Source organism: Girardinichthys multiradiatus, chromosome 3 (assembly GCF_021462225.1).
Source record: "Girardinichthys multiradiatus isolate DD_20200921_A chromosome 3, DD_fGirMul_XY1, whole genome shotgun sequence".
Lineage (NCBI taxonomy): Eukaryota > Metazoa > Chordata > Actinopteri > Cyprinodontiformes > Goodeidae > Girardinichthys > Girardinichthys multiradiatus.
The window spans coordinates 17,618,768-17,641,431 of NC_061796.1; positions in this window are offsets into that span (position 1 = coordinate 17,618,768).

Consider the following 22,664-nt stretch of genomic DNA (forward strand, 5'->3'; position numbering starts at 1 on the left):
AAAGGATCTGTTTTCTTGAGGAAAGATAGTATATTCTGATCCTTTTATAGAATCCTATGAATCATTTGCAGTCCAGTTGGCTCTCCAGAAGAACACAAAGTGGGTCAGAGAAATGATTACATTTTAAAGTGTCTTTTAAGTTCTAATTAAAAATGTATATCAGATTTTCAAGTTGGGGTTCCTTAGTATTGTTGTCAGCATCTCAGCAATAGACCCTTTTCAGTTTTACAGCAAGCAGCTTGTCACGCCAAGCACAATTGCAGGGCATTTCTCTCACCTTAAAATCTCACCATAAAACATTCTGACTCTAAAAGATGTAATTGATGTTCATGCCATTTAAAAAAAAAAAAGAGACTCCTCACATTTAATTTTATTGGTATTGACATGATTAATCATATTTTTCACCCATAGTGTGCGTGATAAATAAATGTGGTTTATCTTTTACAAGTTAGCTATAGTTTCAGTGAGTATAAAGAAAGGTTTAGATCCCTGAACACATTTGAAAGGTTAACCTTTGACCTTATGTGATTCCACATTTATATAACCACCCAAAACCACACCTTTCATTCAGACAGCTGCATATAATTTGTAATGGGAAACACAAATGAAGATGGAGAAAACAAAACAGTCTGGGAAGTATAATGTTCGAGAGAAGACACATAATGGAACAATGTGCAAGAAACATTTACAGAAAAAAATAAGGAACGCCATTGCAGTTAATTCTCCTCTGCACGTGTTCAATGTATGTGTCTGTATTTGTAGTGTAACAGGTTTTGAAACATATGGTTGCAATTATTACTACAATCCACGGTCAGTGCAGAGGATCCTCCATCTTTTGTGAATTCATGAGTGTGTTTATGTGAGTTGAGGAAGCATTTTCCAATCATGTGCAAATCATCACCGTTTCAAATGCCATAACAAAAGTATTTAGGTCGCTTTGTAGCATAGGTACTGCTGTCGAGCCTGGCTTCTTTTACCCCACACAATACAAAATTGACAGATTTTGCCTTTAGGCTCAAGCATCTGTACTCCTAAGTTACTGTTACATATTCAAGGTTCACTGAAGAAAGTGTAGCGCAGTGTTGGGATCATTTAACTACTCACACACAAAATATAAATTCAAAAAACGGAGAAAAAAACAAGAAAATATCCCAGATTCAGGTGAAAGAGCCAATAGTGGCTAATCTTAAAGTGATCCACTGATTTTTTGCAAAGATAGCATTTTGATGTCTGGTTAATTACAAAATGAAAAATAAATGTATATAAAAACATTTTATTACTTAAAAAAAAAAACCCAAATGTGATAATATTTTGAAATGCAACAAAAAAATTAGCCAGGTTTGTCCTGTTGAAATTATTGATCTCTTACACAAGGGAAACCTGGCCAAAACGATAGAAAGGATTTTAAAACCCCTCCAAGAAGGTGATTTAAAGCACACTTGCACAGAAAAGGATTTAGATTTCAAAAGGTAAAAAAGAAATATACAGGCAAACTAAAGAAATGGCCAATATTTCAGCAGCTGAAACTCCAGACAATTACTTTTACAGTCATGACATCAAATTAATTAAAAATTTACATTAGAAATTGGAAGAAAATGGCCAGCATCATAAACAATAGAAGTTCTGTTTCCAGTTTTGCTGCTTTGTGAAGATCAAGACGTACACTAATGCACTACTGAACCTGTGATACAATAAAATTTGTTTACCTTGAATGTGTTTCATCCAGCCAGCTTATCCAGCTTCCCACATTCTCCCCATCCCCATGGGCTGTTTTTAATGCTTTTACTTCATAGTAAAGTAGCCACAGCACAACTACTGCTTGACTTTAGTGCGATGTCTGTGTCCTGCATGTACTGTTGACAGCAGGTTGTTCAAATCAGACATAAAACAGCGAGGCCAGTGCTCGGCTGCTGCATTTGTCCCAGTGCTGCTTGTTGTTTATTGTTTCATCTCGACTTTATTTACAGCTGGCCTAATTATTTCCATGTTTGATCTTCTGAGAGATGTTTGGGGCAGCCATTTTTCCTCCCTTGTGTATCACCGCTGTCACGCCAGGTCCCGGATTGCTCTTCCACTCGCTCACAGCGCAGGTGACGGAGACTTCGCCTGCAAGATGGCTGTCTGCCTGTGACATCTTAGACCTGTTACCTCTCAGTGGGTGTTTATTTGAAATTCCCCCCCTGCTGTATCACACATGGGGAGGGGGGGATCTCTCAAACTCCAACAACTGGTGTGTAAATATTATGGGGAAAGCCACTGAGACATGAAATGTAGCTTTAATTACAACGATGATATATCAAGGTCAATTTCCTCTGTGCATGTGGGGGCAACCTGACAGTTGCCTTTTTCTACACATGATTTCTTGCCTGACTTCGTGTACACACTCATTAAACAAATGTATGTGCTAAATTACATATGGTAGTATATGTTTGTATAACGGTAAGATCTAAGGGATAAATGGAGTTGTGGGGGCTAATTTTAGAGACATTCTGCAATTGGACAAGATATCAAAGACACATTAGGTAAGGGACTGACGTGATTCATTATCCACTGATGGTTTCCTTTTATAACTGAGGTATGAGTAATTATCCAAAACTAAAATTAATTTCTATAAATATCCTGGAAATTGAATTAGCTCATGACTCAGGTATGCAGCTGTAATTCATGTGGTGATAGATGAAAAACCTTAATTTTGCTTAAACTCAACTTGTTCTAATGAGCCTCTGTGAAAGACTTGAAGATGACATGACTGGAACGGTTTAGGAAATAAATAAAACTGTCTCTATGTCAATGTGACAAATCATAAAAACAGAGATTATGCATATTTAACATTTTTAGATGAATCATCTTTGCCTTGCAATAGCTTTAAATCTAATAACATGTAGCCCGCAGCAACTCTCCAGAAATTTTTTTTTCAGTTCTACGGTCTTTTTCACCTAAAGGTACTTTTCAATTGTTAGACCCAGGACATTTTTTTCATGGGTAATTTATCCCACTGCAGCAGTATGGAACGAAGCTTGATCTGAACCTTGAACCTTGAAGCCTCTCTGTCACAGAGAGGCTTCTGTCACAAGATAAAAGCTAAAAGCTGTAACCAATAAATCTATCACAGCGATACACTTTGTACCTTGTCATATCCTGCTGATGTTTGTATGTGTTTAGGAGAGACTTTCTCTGCTGCAAGGCGTGGCCGGCAGGTGCAGCTTTCACCAGCTGTTAACCATGAAGCTGATTTAGAACTAGAAAAATCACCAGATTGTTTCTGTTTTCCATGTGATAACTTGTTGCTAGTTTAACTTTAGGCTTCAAGTTATTTACCCTTTGTCCCTTGCTGTGTTGCACATCTCTGGATCTCCAAGGTCAAACAGACGTCTTTCTCGTTCCACTCCACCCACTTTCTGGAAGGTGTCTATGCCAACAGCCTTACCTATTTCTTGCTGAAGATCAAACCTTACTTCTTGTTGCTCTTAGAACTCTTCCCTGCATTATGTTCACTTGCCTAACTTTTCTCTCCCGTTCCCACCTCTGGATAAAGAGACCTGGAAAACTATCATCACATACCATCGCCATCTTGTGTTCTGCCAGACTCAGCTGGAATTACGGTTCCCCCTCCTGAATGAACAAAACCAACCTGAAAACCAAGACCTCCTACACTAATTCAGTTTTACCTTTAATGTTTTACATCCATGTCCTGGTAACCAAGTCATCTCCTTCATTAATTGTTTACCCCAAATACCTGCTGGAGCAGATTTAACATTACATTGTTTATAAATAACCATTTTATAACTACTTTGGGCATGAAAACCACAAATCATTACATGGAAAGGTTTAACTGTAACACATTTCAAAGGAATTTTGTCAACTCCGACTTCTATGTTTTTCCACCTATAAAGTTGTGGTTGTTTTATTGTGTGAATCAGAGCATATACTGTTTAAAACCCTAAAATGTTTCTTTGACAGAAGTATTTATTCCCTCCTTTGGGAAAGACGGCCGTAATTTAATCATTTAATCTGTGTTACAGTTAAAGTTAACAGAAAATATATACTGTAGGGGAGTTTAAGGTGATATGACTGAATTCTAATATAAAAAAAAAAATCAGCCAAATGAACGCTTAGCGCTCTTTCTGGTAAATAGTTTTTTCCATGGTACATGCTGTAGAAACACAGGGAGGTACTAATGTCTCCATTTACTCACTTTTTTCTTATTGGTAAAAAATTTTGTAAACCATGTATCCCTTCCAATTCCCCAATTTTTATTGGTCCATCACACAAAATTCCAATTAAATACACTGATACACTGAAGTTTGCACTGTACATTTAATTTTATAACAATGCTGGGAAAAGTCAAAATGATGATGATCTGTCAACCCAAAATGCAGAATATAAAAGTACGCATTCAAATGCAAATGGATGCATACTCGTCTGTTTGCTCGCTGCAGTACTTTTACTTCACTCCCTTTTCTTTTATAATGACTTTAGAAGTGTTGTAAGAGATAAATAATATGCTTCACAGCTGACAGGTGTCATTCCATCTACAGCAGAGATATTCCTACCTTTGGCATGCAGCAAAAGCTTTTCTCATCAGCAGTCATGCAGTAGAAACAGTAGATAGCATCAAATTTCTCAGAGTACAGATTTCTGTTGAACTCACCTGGTCAAAGAACCCAGCTGGAATCATGAAACAAGCCCAAAAGAGACTGAATTTTATGAGGAAACTAACACAAGCACTTCTCCCAACCAGTATCCTCAAAACAATCTACAGAGCTGTAAAATATGAGAATGTGTTGCATCTCGGGAGGAAGCTGCTCTAACTAAATGTCATGGTCCACAGCTGTTTGTGTTTTGGTTCTCACTTGTATCTAGATCATTTTTGTCACAATCTCTATGTGTGTTACAGTGTGTGTTTTTGTTTTGGTATTTGTCTGGTATTTTGCTGTCTTAAGTACGGTTAGTTTTGAGTCCTTGTTTCTGGTGTTTAATTTGTCTAGGTTCTGCTCTGCTCTGTGTTTATGGGTTTGGTGATTGTCTTTAGTTATGAAGTTTGTTTTCTGCCTTCGTATCTCTGTTCTCTCCCACTTGTTCTGGTTCCCTGGGTGTGTTTGCAGTCTGTTCCTCGTCGAGCTCCTCCATGTTCCCGTGTATCCCTATCTGGTTCACCTGCTCCCTCTGCCTCCATGTCACACCTGTTCCCTGTTTCCCTGCCTTGTTTCATTTCCACCTTCGTCTGTATTTAAGTTAGTCTTTGTCCTTTGTTCCACGTGGTGTTGTTACGTCTCTTTGACGTTTCTCTGGATTTTGTCCGCACATTGGATCCTGTTTTCAAATGCTCTGTAAACTGGATTATCCTGTGGCCTGCACCTCGCCTTCATGTGAGTGAACTCTGTAATAAAGGACGAGTTTTGATCCCACTCTGCTTCCTCCGTGCTTGTCTGTCTTTGGTCCAGCAACAAAATATCGCGTTATGACAATGTGGTTCGGTTTGTTTTTTGTTTTTATGAATTTCCTAGTTTATTTTCTTTAAGTCTGGCCTATTCAGCGTATTTTTCTGCACTCAATATTGTTAGATGTTTTCTATATTAGATCATTGTTTGTTATTACCCCATGTTTCGTATCTCTGTTCCATTCATTCATCTTTATTAATTTTCCACTATCATCCAGCCACCATACAATTAGAAGATTCTGCTCCCCTGGGCAACCTGATTTTCTCTCCATTGCCTACACCTGTTCAGTCTCCTTTCTAACCTCTCCATAAGTCATTGTTGGTCACCGGATTCTTCATTTCAGTTCTGTTTTCCATGCCAGTAGTTTTTGCTTGCCCGTTTCCATGCCTGCTTTGGTCTATATTCCATGTCTTGTTCTCCTTATGCCATGCAGAAAGTTGTGGTTTTTGTAAGTTAGCTTTTTTTAGGTCTGACTACAAGTACTTCATTATAATTTTAGTGTTACTAGTGTCTTTCCTTAGTATTTCATCCCTTTGTGTTCAGTTTCTAAGTTCTTTCTTATGTCCTGTTTGGTACTTTTTGGTTTAGTCTCTTACGCTTGTATTAGTCTCTAGCTTGGGTTAGTTACATCCTTTGCATTTCCAGTTTCTAAGTCTCTCAGTCTTTGTCATTCTCTCTGGATCCTACTGTTGCTATCTCGCTGGTTCCCGTATGATCTCCTTGTGTCTCTGTAGGTTTTCCTACTACTAAATCATTTGTTCCACACTCCATCATGCATCTGCATATGTCCTGTTGCCATTTAGATCTTCACCGAACCACCAACAGGACACTAAAAGCATTTGGCAAATGACAAAAAAGCAATTTGCATGTAAGTTGTTTCATGTAAACAGAAAGTTAAGAGAAAACCCCCAAAAATAAATTCTTTAATTTTTTTATTTTATAAAAGTCTAAATATTTTATAACGTGCCTGTCTTTTCAAATAGAAATATCAGATAAGTTAGAACGTTAAAGGCACTCATTGTGAGAACTTGCGTCCTTTAGCAACTGTATTTCTCTTTACATTTCCACAAACATTTTCTAAAGAAGGGCTTTAAATCAAGAAAACCCAACATAGGAAATATATTATTGGCTGCAACAGCTATCACCTAATGATTGCTCTGTGTAAGGTGGGATTTATTTGGAGCTCCATACCAGCATAAACAGAAGGACAGATGATCTGCTGTTGCTGCATACCACTGTGATGTATGAAAAATGGATGTGGGGGATTTGGACTCAGCAGCAGATACATAACCTAAAAAAAAGTACTTTTACCTCTACAATCCGCAATCCACCTCTACAATGTATATGATTTTTCTTAATGCAAGCACTGTGTGTCATTTTCAGTACAGTTTTGACCCACATACAGAGAACACTCAGAAGTAAGTTTTACGGGTTTTATTGTCAACAAAGTAATCAGGGACGAGGACTGGAAACATCAACTGTACAGGGAGGAAGAAGAATGGACTGGTGAACAAACGAATAATATGAAGCAACTGATTACTTAGATCTGAGAAATGGCTTACTAAATAGCTGTAGCTTGAACCGCCAGGGGTAGAGAGATCCAGAGTCTTAACTTGCGAAGAGAGATTGTTCAGTTGTCTTTTAGTCGTGGTCTTAGTGCCAACCAAATGGAGCTCAGGTGCCGATGCTTGTGATGGAGGATGGAACAGGGTACGCTTATGCCTTCGTCCTGGAGTTGAGGGAAACGGGAAGCCGCCAGCTTGGTCCGTGTCCAAAAGGTACAGACGGTAGTGAGAGAAATCCACAAGAAGGTAGATCCGAAACTCAGTAGTTGATTATCCAGATGCTCAGAGAAACTCTGGAATGAAGTCGGAACTCAGCAAGGTAAACAAAGCCTCAGGTAAAAACCTGCGAGGGAGCAAAATACAACGTTACTAGAAGCACCTGACCGAAGCAGGAAAAATCAGTAGAGGCTGAGCTTGTTACCACTAAGGCAAACACTCTGGGGTCGAAATGCTGGCAGCCTCCCGCTTAAGTACTCCTCCATGCAATCAGCAGATAGGAAACACCTGTCATCCAGGGCACCTGAGAACTCCAGCACCAAGTGTGAAACACTGAATGGTTATGCAGACAAGTACACCAAACACACACACACACACCAGCACATACACCAACACACACAGACTCAGACTCTGACACTGTGGACCCCTACAGCTGTGCCCAAACCTTTTAAAACTTCGGTCAATGGGTATGGTCTTGCAAAAAAGATTTTAAAAAACAAAACTTGTATGGATTTGCAAAACTAGACCCCCCTGGATGTGTCTGTATTGTTAGACAGTGCACCCTTGACCAAGCCACTACACGACTCTAGGGTTTCCCTGGAGTTACCGAATATTCAAACAAAACACACCATTGCTTACTCAAATGGTTGAATTTAGAGAGATTTTTGGCAGACTCGGTGTTATGATTATCATGCGGGCCATAATTCCAAGTCGATGAATGTGACGAGCAGATATTGTTAGTACTACTATAGACCATTACTTAAACCTTCTTCTAAACGTTTTCAAAAGGTCAAGTAATGAAGCCTTTAAATGGAGCCACTGATTGTGTGAAGCAGCTGCAGTTAAGACAATGTGTACAACTACAAAGACTCTTTTTGTACACAAGGAATCCTTGACTACAGTTTATGATTTGCAGTTGGGGAAAACTGTGTAAGATGCTTTAAACACGATGGGCAAGTTAACAAACATTGCTGTTTTAGATGCCCTGGCCTACAACAATGTATATAGAATCTTTGCATTTTAAAGCTTGAAGGTCTGGGATATCCGTGTTCCTCCTAACCTGCAAAACAGATTTTTTCCTACGGAGTCAGCCTCCAAGAAATTCTAAACTTACTTCTACTCTTGTACAATACACAGTGTTTATAGCAATTGAACTTTGTCATATTTTGGCACTTTACAATCAAACACAACCTCAGTATATTTTATTAGTTTTTTATGTGATAGACCAAAACACAGTAGTGCCTAATTTTGAAGCAGAAGGAAACGTTTTAACCATTAAAAATCTGAAAAGTGTGGTGTGTATTTGTATTCAAGCCCCCTGAGTCAATACTTTTAGAACCGCCTTTTGTTTTAACCAAAATTCTTTGGAGTAAGTCTCAATTCCCTAAGGTTTGCAGATCAAGAGACTGAGGGTGTATTCACATGAGGAAAGTCCGTTAGATCACTTGTTTGGTCCGGACCAAAAGTGGACTTTAATTTTTTCGGTGTGGTGTGGTTTAAAGTTTTCACATTGTACTTTTTTTGTACATAAAGCCATGTGTGTGATAATCATTGCACCATTGGACAGAAAATGACACACAGCATGCTGGCAGCAGTGCTGCTGAGCAAAAGATGATGGATTAGGTATGACTTCAGAGCATTCACTTTTCACAGCAGTTGCTACAGGGGCTCGTTAAGTCCAAACATGCGAATATTTCCTGTAGTTGTAGTTGAGTCAGAACAAGGCTGGTTTATATTCACGCCAGAAAGGAACTGCACCAGAATCCGTTTGAAAGTGGACCGAAACCCCGTCAAAAAGTGTGTCTCGGTCCGGTTGTTTGGTCCGGACCAGGGTTCTCTTGAGTGTATTCACACCTGCCCAAAACGTTTGGATCAAGTGCGGAAGCGAACTCTGGTCCGTCTGAAGTGGACCAAACTTGACAGGTGTTAATACACCCTGAAATTCTTAGCCAATTCTTCTTTGTGGAATATTTCAGAGTCAGCCATACTGGATAGAGAGTGTCTGTGAACATCAATTTTCAAATATTGCCACAAACAATTAGCTGGTTTTGGTCTGGACTGTGACTGGGCCATTCTAAAACATCTATTTAAGTACTGCACTTTGGTAACCTTGTGTTTTCCCAATCGTTATATTTCCCAATTTATAAATGGAGCAGATCGGATTGGATTCCATTGTATGCCAGGCTATATGTTTGAAGTCACTGTCCTGCTGAAATATGAACCTTTGACCCAACATGAATTATATTGCACAGATTTACTTTACGATAATCCATCTTTTTATCTGCTCTGACCACCCTTACCAGTCCCTGCTAGGAAAAACATGTCCCCACAGCATAATGCTATGCTATCCTATCATGTTTATCTGTGAGAATGGTGTTTTGATATGATATTGTTACCCTGTCTCCCTGGCTGCAATCAGCAGATTAGATGCACCTGGTGGCTGCTGCAGTGTAGTGCAATCTGTGGCATGCCATACACCTGTGTCTTCCCTGATATATACTGACTCTGACAAGCAGATGGTGCCAGCTTTTTGAAAGCCATTCGTGTGAGTAGATATCCAGCGTTCCTTCCTGTCTGATCATTGTTCTTGACCTTGCCTTGCCTTTTGGATTTATGCCTCTCTGTCTGCTCCCTGTCGGACTATTTGGATTTTGGTTGTCGACCTTGTTTCCTGCATCTGGTTTATGCCTCTGCCTGCCCCTTGCCTGACGTCTCTTGTTCCAATCGTTGACCCTGTTTCTGTCCTTGGATTATTGAGCCAGCCTAGCCCTCGGATTATTCAGCCTGGAGTCACTTCTTATCTGTGCTGTGGAGATCACCGCCTGCCGCCCACTGAGGTTTCCCCTCTGGGTTTCAAGTTCCACTCAAGACAAAAGCAGGTTAGTGACTTTTCTGATCCCTGTAAAATCTGGAGAGACTACAAGTCACTAATCCCTCTTTCTGCCTCAGTGATTCCTGGAAGCTGTGAGGAGTGTTACCTGTGTGACCTTTTCCTGTGGCTGAATAAACCTTTTAAACCTTCAGTACTGTGTGTGGCTGAATCTTGGGTCCGCCTTTTTCTGATTCATAGCAGATATGCAGTTTTCCTCAAACAGTTTTGCTCATTAGCAAAAAAATAAAATAAATATTTTGACTTTGCAACTTCAACAGAAATGTCATCATTTGATGTGCTCCACCAGATTATAGCTTTTACCTAATTTATGTCTTAAATCCCTTGGCAGGTCAAGATAAGAAGAGAACGTCTAAGAACAGATTAAGAATCAAATCTTAAACAAAATATATAAAACAACCATAATCCAGCAACAGCATATGTGCATGTATTGTCTCTCATAACATGACGCCAAACAGTCAGTTATTTTCTACCGCTTCTTCCATAGCGTGTCGCCGGGAAGCTGGTGCCTATCTCCAGCAGTCTCCGAGCGGGAGGCGGGGTACACCATGGACAGGTCGCCAGACGACGGCAAACATTATTTTGAAAATATCTTAATCAATGACAGCAGCTCTGAGCGGTCTTTAACAAACTCTTTAAGTTGGATTTAAAGCATCTCGAAGAGCAAAAGCTCCTCACGTCTTCTGGCAGCATGTTCCATTGATTTGTTGCTCCTCCAGAGTTGCCATGAGCGTCCTTGTTGCTTTTCTGAATAATGCTCTACTTGCCCAGTCTGAAAGATTCAGGGCATGAGCATGTCTTGGTGCTGTTGTGTCATATCAAAATCCAATTGTTGACAGTGCTTTCTTCAACATTTATGCAACACACTTCTGATTATGCTTGGTTTAAAGTTTGGGATATTATTTTATAACCTAACCCTGCTTTAAATTTCTTTGATTTCTTTCTACTTTATTCCTGATCTGTGTGGTGTATTCCCTGGTTTTTATAACCTCTGTAACCTTCATAAAACAGCTGTGTGTATATATACGGAAATGAAGTTACACATCAGTGGACTTTACTGATTAGTTGACTGTGTAGGCAACACGTTGTGCTGGATTTTATTTGGTGGTAACAGATTTAAAGGCTCTGGAAAGGGTATTTTCAGATTTTATTTTGTTTTAAAACATTTAAAACCATGTATCATTTTCCTTTCACAGTATTGTACTATTTGCTGTGGTCTTTCACATAAATTTCATTTTAAGTTAAAATTTGTTGTTGTAACCTGACAAAATTTGTAAATGTTTAAGGAATATGAAAACATTTGCAAATCTCTGCATCTGGAACATACCTCTAAAGTATACATAAAATAAAAATATTAAATACTTTTATCTTTCATTTTGCCTATTTGCATATGTTTGTTGAACCAAACAAAAATTTCAGTGACTGCACTGTCCAGTACATCATCATTTACTCAACAAAATCTACAAAACAGCATCTATTGTATGTAACATGACTAAAATGCCTTACTTCTACCAAAGCTATAAATCCCATTGGATTTTGACACAGTGACATTCCATACGATGCTTTTTCAAACAAATTGGACTTGCCAGAATGCACCCGAGTCTAATGTCCTGGTTGTCTTTCATCCCTATAAAATGGTCCCGCTGTGGCAAACAGAAGAGATAAACAGTCACATAACTGAAGCCGCTGCAACTGTTTTCTATTACTCATAACGATGCATGGATGAGGTTACAAAAGAGATGCAGAAACAGAGAAAGAGAGGAAGTGAAAAGAAAGATAATAATCAGAGAAAGGGGACTTGGAAATAGAATCCGTGCATTCGAAAAATTGTCTTGATTTTGAAAAGCCTAAATAAATATGATGAATTTTGCAACACAGAGTAATATATTTCTTTATTATACAGTAAATGTGCCTCATAAAGAACAGGTTTCTTAAAATGGATCACCCATATGGGATGGCAGTACCACACATGTTTGTACAGCCTTGTTCCTGGTTGTGCCTTTTGACATGGGTGATTACAGGTACGTGCATGGCCTTAAAAAGACAGTATCTTATGAAAACAACGTAACAAAGTTTTTCTAAAACTAGCCAATCAGCTCTATTGCTAGCATCATCAACCCTCCATGCTCAAAGACATATGACAATGGTCTTCACCATACTGGGTGTATCTTTCAAGCCGGGTTTTGACACCACTTTGAAGCTCAGACTGCACATATGTGATCACTACAGTGCCCTTGGTGCACATACTACAGGAATTCCTGACGGTGGAGAGAGTTCTTAGAGAACTGCCAACATGACTCCAGATGTTTTCCCAAAGAATAGCTGAAATGTTTAAAATACTGGCGGGATAGAGTGGGGGTTTGGACATCACCATCCGTCTGCAAATATGCAAAATCCATTAAACACAGAGTCTACACAGAAACAAGCAGTAAAAGCAGTCCACACCAATCAAGAGCAGGATTTGACCTCAGATTAGGCACCGGCAGGTTAGCCAAACAGTTTAGAATATTTAATTTGATTGTTCCGCAAATGTTTATGACAGAGTTGTTGTACATGTCTACGGTGCCATAAAAAGGTGTTCATAACCCCTGAAATTTCTGCTTATTCTTACTCAGCACTTGGTGGAATCACATTTCACTGCAATTACAGCTGGGGTATTTCTCTATTAATTTTGTGAATGTAAAGATGAAAATTTTGTCCATCTTTGCAAAATTGCTCAAGGTCAGTCAGACTGAGTGGTGAGAACCTCCACACCGGTCTCAAGTCTTTTGCAGTCTCTAACAGGTTCTCTTCCAGGTTCCCTCTGTATTCATAGAAGCACCCTTCATAATCCCAAAACCTCTGATCAGCCTCCCTGTCCCTGCTGAAGAAAACTGTCCTCACCACACGATTCATCCACCACTGCATATAATCATGGGTATGCTGTGTTTTATGTGATGTGCAATGTTTCCTTGCATTGTACATAAAGGCCATAAAAACTAATGCTGTTACCAAAGGCCTCTTGGCTGCTTCCATGATAAATTCCCACCTTTCCTGGTTTAGGGTGGACGACCGTGTCTTGGTAATTTTCTAGTTGTGCTGTTCTCTTTCAATTTTTGGCTGATGCATTAAATAGAGCTCAACCAAAAATTGAGATGTTAAAAACAATATTCTTTTATAAACCTAACCAGAGTGAAGGCGGCTGAATACATGTTTGCCTTTGCTGTTTAGATTGTCATTTAAAAAACAGTTTTTAAACAATTATCCCCTTCCTGTCACTTCAGATTTATACACTACTTTGTGTTTTTCTAGCACACCAAATCCTAACACAACATATTGAAGATTGTGACAGCAATTGGACAAAATGTGAAAAGGTCCTTGGGTTATGCATGCATTTGCAGGGCACTGTGTGTTGAGACAATGCTGCAAAACATGTGTCCAATGTAAAAGTCTGACCATAATACTAATGATCATTGGATTACATCAGTGTTTTCATATGAGGGTCCTTAAGGAACTGGAAAGACCTTTTCCCCCAACTTAAAACAGATGCTTTTATCTTTTCTTCTGAGGCCATTGCAGCAGTCAGCACCCCCCACTCCTCGTCATTGACCTTATGTCTTCATGGTGGATGCACAGCAAAAGAGCCAGGGTCACTGCTCCTGACAAGCACCTGTCATTGATCTATCTGTTTCCAAGACACATTCAGGGATTTGGTTACTGTCAGCTTGGTACTTAACAATACACACATACACACCCAGGAAGACACTCAACAGTATGAAGAACCGGCAAATACATCTTCTATGTTTTCATCTTTAATCTCAAATGTACAAACATACCTAGAACATTTCTTCTAAACACATTGACAGGGATATATGCTACAGGAAATACAAACAAAAACTGTAAAGTTTATGGCACCAATAATAAAATTATACATACATGGATAGATCAGACTAACGAAATGCATTGACTGCCTTATAAGAGGTCCACATCCAGGTTAGGCCTACAGCAGCATAATGGACATGTCTTAAAGGTACAGAAGTAAACCTAGTACTCTGGAGGGGTGACATGAACATAAAGTGTCTTTAAGAAAAGATGGAGCTTGTAGTTTAGGTGTTTTTCTATATATAAATTGTAAATTGTCATATTGTTTTTAACAGATTTGACCCACATGCAGAAAGCAATGCAGGAGACTGAGTTTAACGGTAAGGAGATTATTTACAGTGTACTGGAAAGTGCAGGAAACAGGAACCGGGACACAAACTGTAAAATAAACAGAACGGTAAGCAAGGGAAAACTCAGGACCTATATTCTTAAATAATAATTCAGTCTTACTGGATAGATGGGGAGATCCGCCAGAGGGGGTGTGGAGAGACCAAAGGATTGTTTACCCGTGAGACTGGAGACTAAATACTGGAGTGCCAGGATTTTAGTAGGTCCAAGAATATCTGATGTTGGTGCAGTGGACGAAGGAGGGTGGACAGGGTTCGCAGAAGGAGGTCCAAGGAACGAAAGAACCAGGAGGCTGCCAACCAATTTAATCCAATGAAGTAACAGGAGGCTTGAGTCTTTATTCATGGAGCAGGATAGCTTCTTTCCAGAAGATGGTAATCCAGGCAGAGTTTGATGCTGAGGACGAAGTCAGGTTCAGGTAAACCAACATCAGATACCTATTAACATCCTGGCACAAGAAGTACTGGAAATGAAAGGTTTGACTTGAGACATGTGAAACACAGGATGAATACGTAAGCTGGAAGGCAGTTGAAGACGAAGGGCAGAAGGACTGATTACAGAGTCAATAATGTAGGGATCAATGAAGCAAGGTGACAGTTTTTTGGACATAGCCTTCAACGGAATGGCCCGAGAGGACAACCAAACGTTTTGGCCAGGACAGCACGCAGGAGCAGGTTGCCGCCTGCGGTCAGCATATTTCTTGTTTTGGTCTGCTGTGTGAAGGAGAGCTCTGGTAGCATTACCCCAGATCCGTTTACAACAGCATATGTGGTGCCGAATGGAAGCAACAGCTATGTCCTTTTCATCTGCGGGGAACAGAGGTGGCTGGTAACCGATAGATACCTCAAATGGTGAGAGGCCAGTAGCAGATGAAATTTGTGAGTTGATTACATATTCTTCCCAGGGAAGATAAACACACCAGTCGAGATGTTCAGTAGCTGTCATGCATCTGAGCATGGACTCCATCTACTGGTTCATGCGTTCGGTCTGTTCATTAGATTGGGGGTGGTAACCAGACATCAGGGAGGCCTTGGCTCCTAGGGCCAAACAAAACTGTTTCCAAGCACTAGAAATAAATTGGGGGCCACGATCTGACAAAATGTCTTGAGGTGTGCCATGAAGGCGAAAAACATACTGAACTAACAGCTGAGCAGTTTGGAAAGCAGATGGAAGTCATTTTAGGGGTACAAGGTGGCAGGACTTAGAAAAGCGGTCCACGATAGTAAGGATGACCGTATTTCCTTTGGATATCGGCAAACCAGTTAGAAAATCTAGGGCTATGTGTGACCAAGGGCGTTTGGGAGTACTGAGAGGTTGGAGTAACCCATAAGGAGGTTGGTTACCCGATTTTTGCCTGGCACAGACCAAGCAAGCCTGCACATATTCTGTGATATCCTTGTAAAGGGATGGCCACCAAAATCGCCTGGAAATGAGTGAGATGGTTCTGCTAACCCCTGGATGACCTGAGAATTTGGCGGTATGGAACCAACGGATTAGCCTAAACCTAACAGACGTAGGGACATAAACCCTGTTAGGAGGACCAGTGCCTGGGTCCGGCTCGTTTCGTTTGACCTTGTTTATAAGGTCCTCCACTTCCCAAACTAAAGCTCCAAAAGTCCAATGGGATGGTATGATGGGTTCTGCCTCTTTCTCGGTGGTGTCAGGTGAGTAAAGCCGGGAAAGAGCATCCGGTTTGAGATTCTTGGAACCAGGCCTGTAAGAGATAGAATAGAGAGATCAAAATGAGAGAAAAACAGTGACCAACGTGATTGCCGTGAGTTCAGTCTTTTGGCTGATTGCAAGTAGGCCAGATTCTTGTGATCGGTCCATACTAAAATGAGGTGTTTTGCACCCTACAGCCAATGTCTCCATTCTTCAAGAGCTAACTTCATGGCAAGTAACTCACTATCTCCCACATCATAGTTCCGTTCTGTGTTAGTTAACCAACGGGTAAAGAAGGCACATGGGTGGAGTTTTCCATCCGTGGGAGACTGCTGAGACAGTACTGCACCAACGCCTGTATTTGAGGCGTCAACCTCCAAAATAAACTGCCGGGAGGAGTCAGGGTGAACAAGCATGGGAGTCTGAGAGAACCTCTCTTTTAATGCCCGAAAAGCCTTGTCTGCCTCTGGTGTCCAGGTGAACACAACGTTAGTGGAGGTCAAGGCGGTGAGTGGGGCGGCTATTAAGCTAAAGTTCTTAATGAACCTACGATAAAAGTTCGCAAATCCAAGGAACCGTTGTAGCTGCTTGTGGGAGTCCGGGACACGCCACTCCAGTACAGCCTTGATCTTCTCAGGGTCTGAGCGAACCTGTCCACCCTCCAGGATGTATCCCAAAAATGTGACAGATGTTTTATGGAACTCACATTTTACAGTTTTCACAAACAGTTGATTCTCCAATAATCTCTGAAGGACTAAACAGATGTGACGGGTGTGCTCTTCAATGTCCTTAGAGTAGATGAAGATGTCATCAAGGTAGACAAAAACAAAAACATTCAAAAAATCCCTAAGAACATCATTGATGAGAGATTGAAAACCCGCTGGTGCGTTACTCAGTCCAAAAGGCATGACCAGGTATTCAAAATTGCCTAACGGGGTTTTAAATGCGGTCTTCCACTCGTCTCCCTGACGGATCCTAACTAAGTGGTAGGCGTTTCGGAGATCTAATTTACTGAATATAGTTGAACCGTGAACAGGTTCAAAAGCCGAGAAAGGAGTGGGAGAGGGTATTTATTTTTTACTTTGATTTGGTTAAATCCCCTATAGTCGATACAAGGGCAGAGAGAACCATCCTTTTTACCCACAAAGAAAAAACCTGCTCCTAGTGGAGATGAAGAGGGGCGAATTAAACCTGTTACCAGTGGCTCATTAATATAGTCCTCCATGACTTTTCTCTCTGCTCCTGAGATGTTATAGAGCCTACTGGAAGGTAGGGGAGCACCGGGAAGCAAATCAATTGCGCAGTCATAGGGTCTATGCGGAGGCAATGATAAGGCCTTAGTTTTACTAAAAACTAACCTTAGATTGTGGTGCTCTGTAGGAACATTAGAGAGATCGGAAATCTCACATTCTGCTGGAGTAGAATCAGATGGGAGAGAGGCAACTGCTGACTGCAGGCAAGAGGAAAGACAATTAGAGGACCAGGATTCAACTCGGCTTTCAGCCCAGTTAATGTGAGGGTTGTGCTTTTTAAGCCAAGGGAAACCTAAAACAATGGAGTTCAAAGCGATGGGGAACACAAAAAAAGAAATCTCCTCCCTGTGATTAGCAGAAAGGATTAGAGTCAAAGGTTTGGTTCGATGAGTGATTCGTGGTAAATCTTGCCAATCCAATGATGAAACTAACTGAGGTATCGGAAGCGGCTCAGTCTCGATCTGAGCCTTACTAACTAACTTCTGATCAATAAGGTTCTGATCGCTTCCAGAGTCAATGAGAGCAGAAAGATTCTGAAAAGGACAGTGTGAAATTAATGAGGCAGGCAAACTAAGTCTGGGGTTAAGTAGATGGTCCGTCAGTCTCTGCTCACTTACTGACGGACCTGGCCTTTTGGTCCCGTGGGACAGAAAGAGCAGTCAGCAAGAAGATGCTCAGACGAGCCACAGAAAAACACTGGTTGTTCTGGCGGCGTCTCAGTCTTTCCTCAGGTGAAAGCCGAGTATGCCCGATCTGCATAGGTTCTACTTCAGTACTACGTGGAACAGAGGTGGGGCGAACAGTTTCAGTGGTGCGCAGTCATTCCACCCTGAGGCTGCTGCAAGGGTGCGAAAACCAATTGAAAACTCTGCCACTGACTGGTTTCTCTGTTTAATAGACCATAGACTTCGAGCAGTGGCAGTTAGATCAATATCACAGGAGAATACCTGTCGAAACTCCTCCTCAAACTCAGAGAATGTACAACCAAAGTTCAAACAGTTAGAAAAACGCGCCTCTGCCCATCTCAGGGCTTTACCAGTTAGTAACCTCAGAACATAGGACATTTTTACAGAATCATGTGGAAAGGACTGTGGGGAGCGACTGAAAACGGGAGTACATTGTAGGAGGAAAACCTTACAATGTCCTTTCTCACCGGAAAATTTCTCTGGGTTAGGGGAAGTGACATCACGTGAGTGCGGTAGTTGCTGAGAAATCGGAGGGGCTGTATCGCCCTCTAAGGCCGGGGTGGTGAAATTGCTTAGAGTGTGCTGAAACAAGGAGGCTAGTTGTTTGATTTGTTGATTAGTTTGTTTCTGCTGTTTGACAAGAGAACGGAGAGACGAATCATGAGTTAGGATTTGGTGGTGTTGTTGGAACCGGGACACAAACTGTAAAATAAACAGAACGGTAAGCAAGGGAAAACTCAGGACCTATATTCTTAAATAATAATTCAGTCTTACTGGATAGATGGGGAGATCCGCCAGAGGGGGTGTGGAGAGACCAAAGGGTTGTTTACCCGTGAGACTGGAGACTGTGAATACTGGAGTGCCAGGATGTTAATAGGTCCAAGAGTATCTGATGTTGGTTTACCTGAACCTGACTTCGTCCTCAGCATCAAACTCTGCTTGGCTTACCATCTTCTGGAAAGAAGCTATCCAGCTCCATGAGTAAAGACTCAAGCCTCCTGTTACTTCGTTGGATCACACCAGCTGGCAGCCTCCTGATTCCTTCGTTCCTTGGATCTCCTTCTACGAACCCTGTCCGCCCTCCTCCATCCACTGCACCAACTTCAGAAACTCTTGGACCTACTAAACATCCTGGCACACCAGTATTCACCATCTCCTGTCTCACAGGTAAACAACCCCTTGGTCTCTCCACCCTCGTCTGGCGGATCTCTTCATCAATCAAGTAAGGCAGAATTATTATTTAAGAATTTAGATCCAGAGTTATACGTTGCTTACCGTTCTGTTTATTTTACAGTTGGTATCCCTGTTCCAGTTCCCTGCACATTTCATTACACTGTAAATAAACTCATTACCGTTAAACTCTCCTGAATTGCTCTCTGCATGTGGGTCAAATCTGTTCGAAACAATATGACAAAAATTAAGTCCAACTGGTTTGAGTTCTTTATTTAAAAGAAACTAAATTATTTAACTAAACCTAACTTAATTCTTTAAGTGGAATAAACTTATTAAATTAACTTGGGTAAACGTTTTTCAATTACTTGTTACCAGTTGAAGCAATTCATTTAAGTTGAATAATCTCTTCTCTTTTAAAGTGCAGTTCTCCAAAAACTATGAATGTAGCAAAGATAAACAAATTAAATAGATGCACAGAATATAGTAAAGGGTGAATTAGGAAAATAACAAAATAAATTAAACTGCAGGAAAACACTGAAAAGACAAATTATTGAACTTTTTAGAGAGTAAGTTCTAAATGAGTTATTTGAAATTGAAAAATCTTGACTTTTACCAATAATTGAACGCGCCATACATGAGCCCTACATGGTCTCACTGAAAACAAAACTCTTGTTGTGGAAGTGGGTTATGAGTAAAAAAGACCCATAGGTAGTTTATTTCATTACAAGTGAGTTCCTTAAAATGAATTTATTGAAACTGTATACTTTACAACACATACAGACATGTTTATTGTTCATTCTGGCTGTGAGAGTGCAAGAGAGAGCGAGATTTAAAGCAGATAACTGGAAGGCCTAGCAGAGTAGAGAAAAGTTGCTCTCTTTAATCCCTTTGAGATCTCAACATCTGTCTGTTATGAAACATGTTGAATTTGGAAATGTTGGCAGGATTTTGAAAACCTCAGTTTAAGCTAAGAATCTATGATTCCTAGGATATACACTGCTGCTAACAGCTAGCTATGCTAGCAACGCTAATATGTGATACAAAGTGAGTTTAAAATATCAACTTTGTATAAACTTTGTCTTTGTAAAAATAAAAGTAAAATCCTGTTTTACAGTAATTGATTGCTCCCACACACAGTGTGATGTTACCTCCGTTCCTTATATAAGCCATAAATGACCACTCATGACAGAAAGACTAGAAAAATAATATTTTGAAAAGTGTTTTTATATCTTCTAATAATTCTTAAAGAGGAATCACAATTAGCCAAGATCAGCATCGGTTGATCAAAGCTTTACAAAACAGGAAATCGGCCAGAAATTGGCTTCTGATTCTAAGAGTTATATCATCTTTATCTCTCTGCTTTAAATTGATTCACTTCTGTAAGTGAACCTTTGCCTTGACACCTACCCCAATTGTTGCAAAATAATAATGCGTCTACTTTTTATGTAATAAAAAACAAAACAGTGGGTTTTGTTTTTTGTTTGTAATTTCTGAAAAGTTCTTCCATTTCTCTCCACCAACATTGTTACCCTTGGCTGTGGTAACAATATCCTTGCGAATCAGCAAGTGATAAATGATCACTTTTTTTCCAGCTGAGCACAGGTGGCTTCACCTGAACCAACAGCTCAAACCTCTCTCATGTGTGCAGACGGACCAAGGGAGAGTCAAACAAGCAAGCTGCAATTGTCCTGTACTGAGTCTGTAAACTCCACGCTTTCCCTGCCTGTCACAAAAGGGAACCTTCACACAGGAGAGCACAACAAAGGTATATTGTGTGCAGATCCGATGCAAAGATCAAAGTCAGAAAACTTTTAGAATGCAATCTTTCACAAATCACAAATATATTTAAAAATCTTACTTTTCCTTTTATATTCCAGATTGTCCATATTTTTGAACAGATAAAAATTATTTTTCCTTTTGCATTCAGTTATAAAATAATACAAGACCTTGTTGCACAGATCATATCCAAGCAATAGAAATCGTCCTTCTTTCCCTATTGTCTGTTGTGCATTTCCACCAGTTTCCTTTTGGAGTGTTTTACTTCCTTGATCCAGACCATTCAGATATATGTATGCACCCTATCAATATAATTAGATTCAAGTGAGGCATACAGTCCCTGGAAAGGCTTTACCAAAACTACATGTGCACACAATAAGATCGGGCAGGTCCATTAGTGGTTTCAACACAGCAAAGATCCTCTAGACGAAAACAAGCTTTCAAACTTGAAACAATGTTGATATTGTAAACACCCTCCAATTTCCATTGCGATATGCTTTACATGCTCTATTGAGTGTAACACTCCCTGATCCAATTTTAAAGTTAGGATCTAGAGTGGCGAACACACTAGCGAAACAGATGAGAGATAAACAGATGACGGCTTAAATATATTGTCTTGCAATAGTATTTATACCTCCTGTTCTACAATCTGTCACACTGCAACTACAAGAATTATCAAGAATTTATTTGATGGGATGTGATGGAAAGTTTTCAAAGTTTTTTGCCAAAAATATAGCATGATGCTGCCACTACTATGTTTCATGTTGGAGATGGTGTCTCTAAGGTGATGAACAACATTAGTTTTCTTGCACACTGCGTTTATGCATGTAGGCCAAAAATTGTATTAGGTTTTGGGGCAATCCGCAAAAAGGACTATTTATGGCTTCCTCTCAACAATGGTTTTCTCCTTTCCATTGAGATTTGTAGACTGCATATCTTAAATTCCTCATAGATAACTCCTTCAGGATTACCATGGGCCTCTCCTCTCTCCTTGGTCCTCTCCTTGCCTCGCCGGTCACATTAGGTGTGCAGGTTTGTAGCTGCACTCTTTCCATTGTAATGAATTAAACTGTGCTTCATTTTTCATAACCTAACCCTGCTTTAAACGTTCCCCCTCAAACCTATCTGCTTTATTCCTTGGTCTTCGTGATACTGTTTGTTCACTAATGGTCTGCAACAAATCTGTGAGGCTTTTGCAGAACAGCTGTACTTATGATAAGATTCAATCGGACACACACAAATTCAAAACACCTGGTAAAGGTGGATTTAGGAGACCTAGTTCCACCTTCACTAACTGTATGCAATTCCTTTTTTTCAATATTTCTGTACACGTATGTATGGAAACTATACATAATCATGAAAATAAACGACTTTCTAAACATCAATAATTAGTAATTAGTCATTTTCAACACAATCAGGAATACTCTTAAACAATGGAGTTAAGCTTCATGTGCACAAGTATGCCTCAGTAAGCCTGTCATACACCACTCATGGGTGGCACAGCCGTGGGAAGCTGTGGTTCCTTGTCTGACATGCATTCCTGTCCCTGAGTGCACACATGGAAACACACACACACCGACATACACACATATACTCCCCCAGCCCGCCCACCTGGGCTGGATGACCCCCTAAACAGCTCCAATTACCAAGCACTGACAGACAGACAGATTAGGTCTAAACAAGGGTGCTGGGGCCTGCATAGACAGACAGACAAACGGGTAAAAACTGGCTATAAGGGCTGCTCTAGACAGCTACGGAGAGGGGGTTGCGGATACAGAAAAAGGAATAGGACA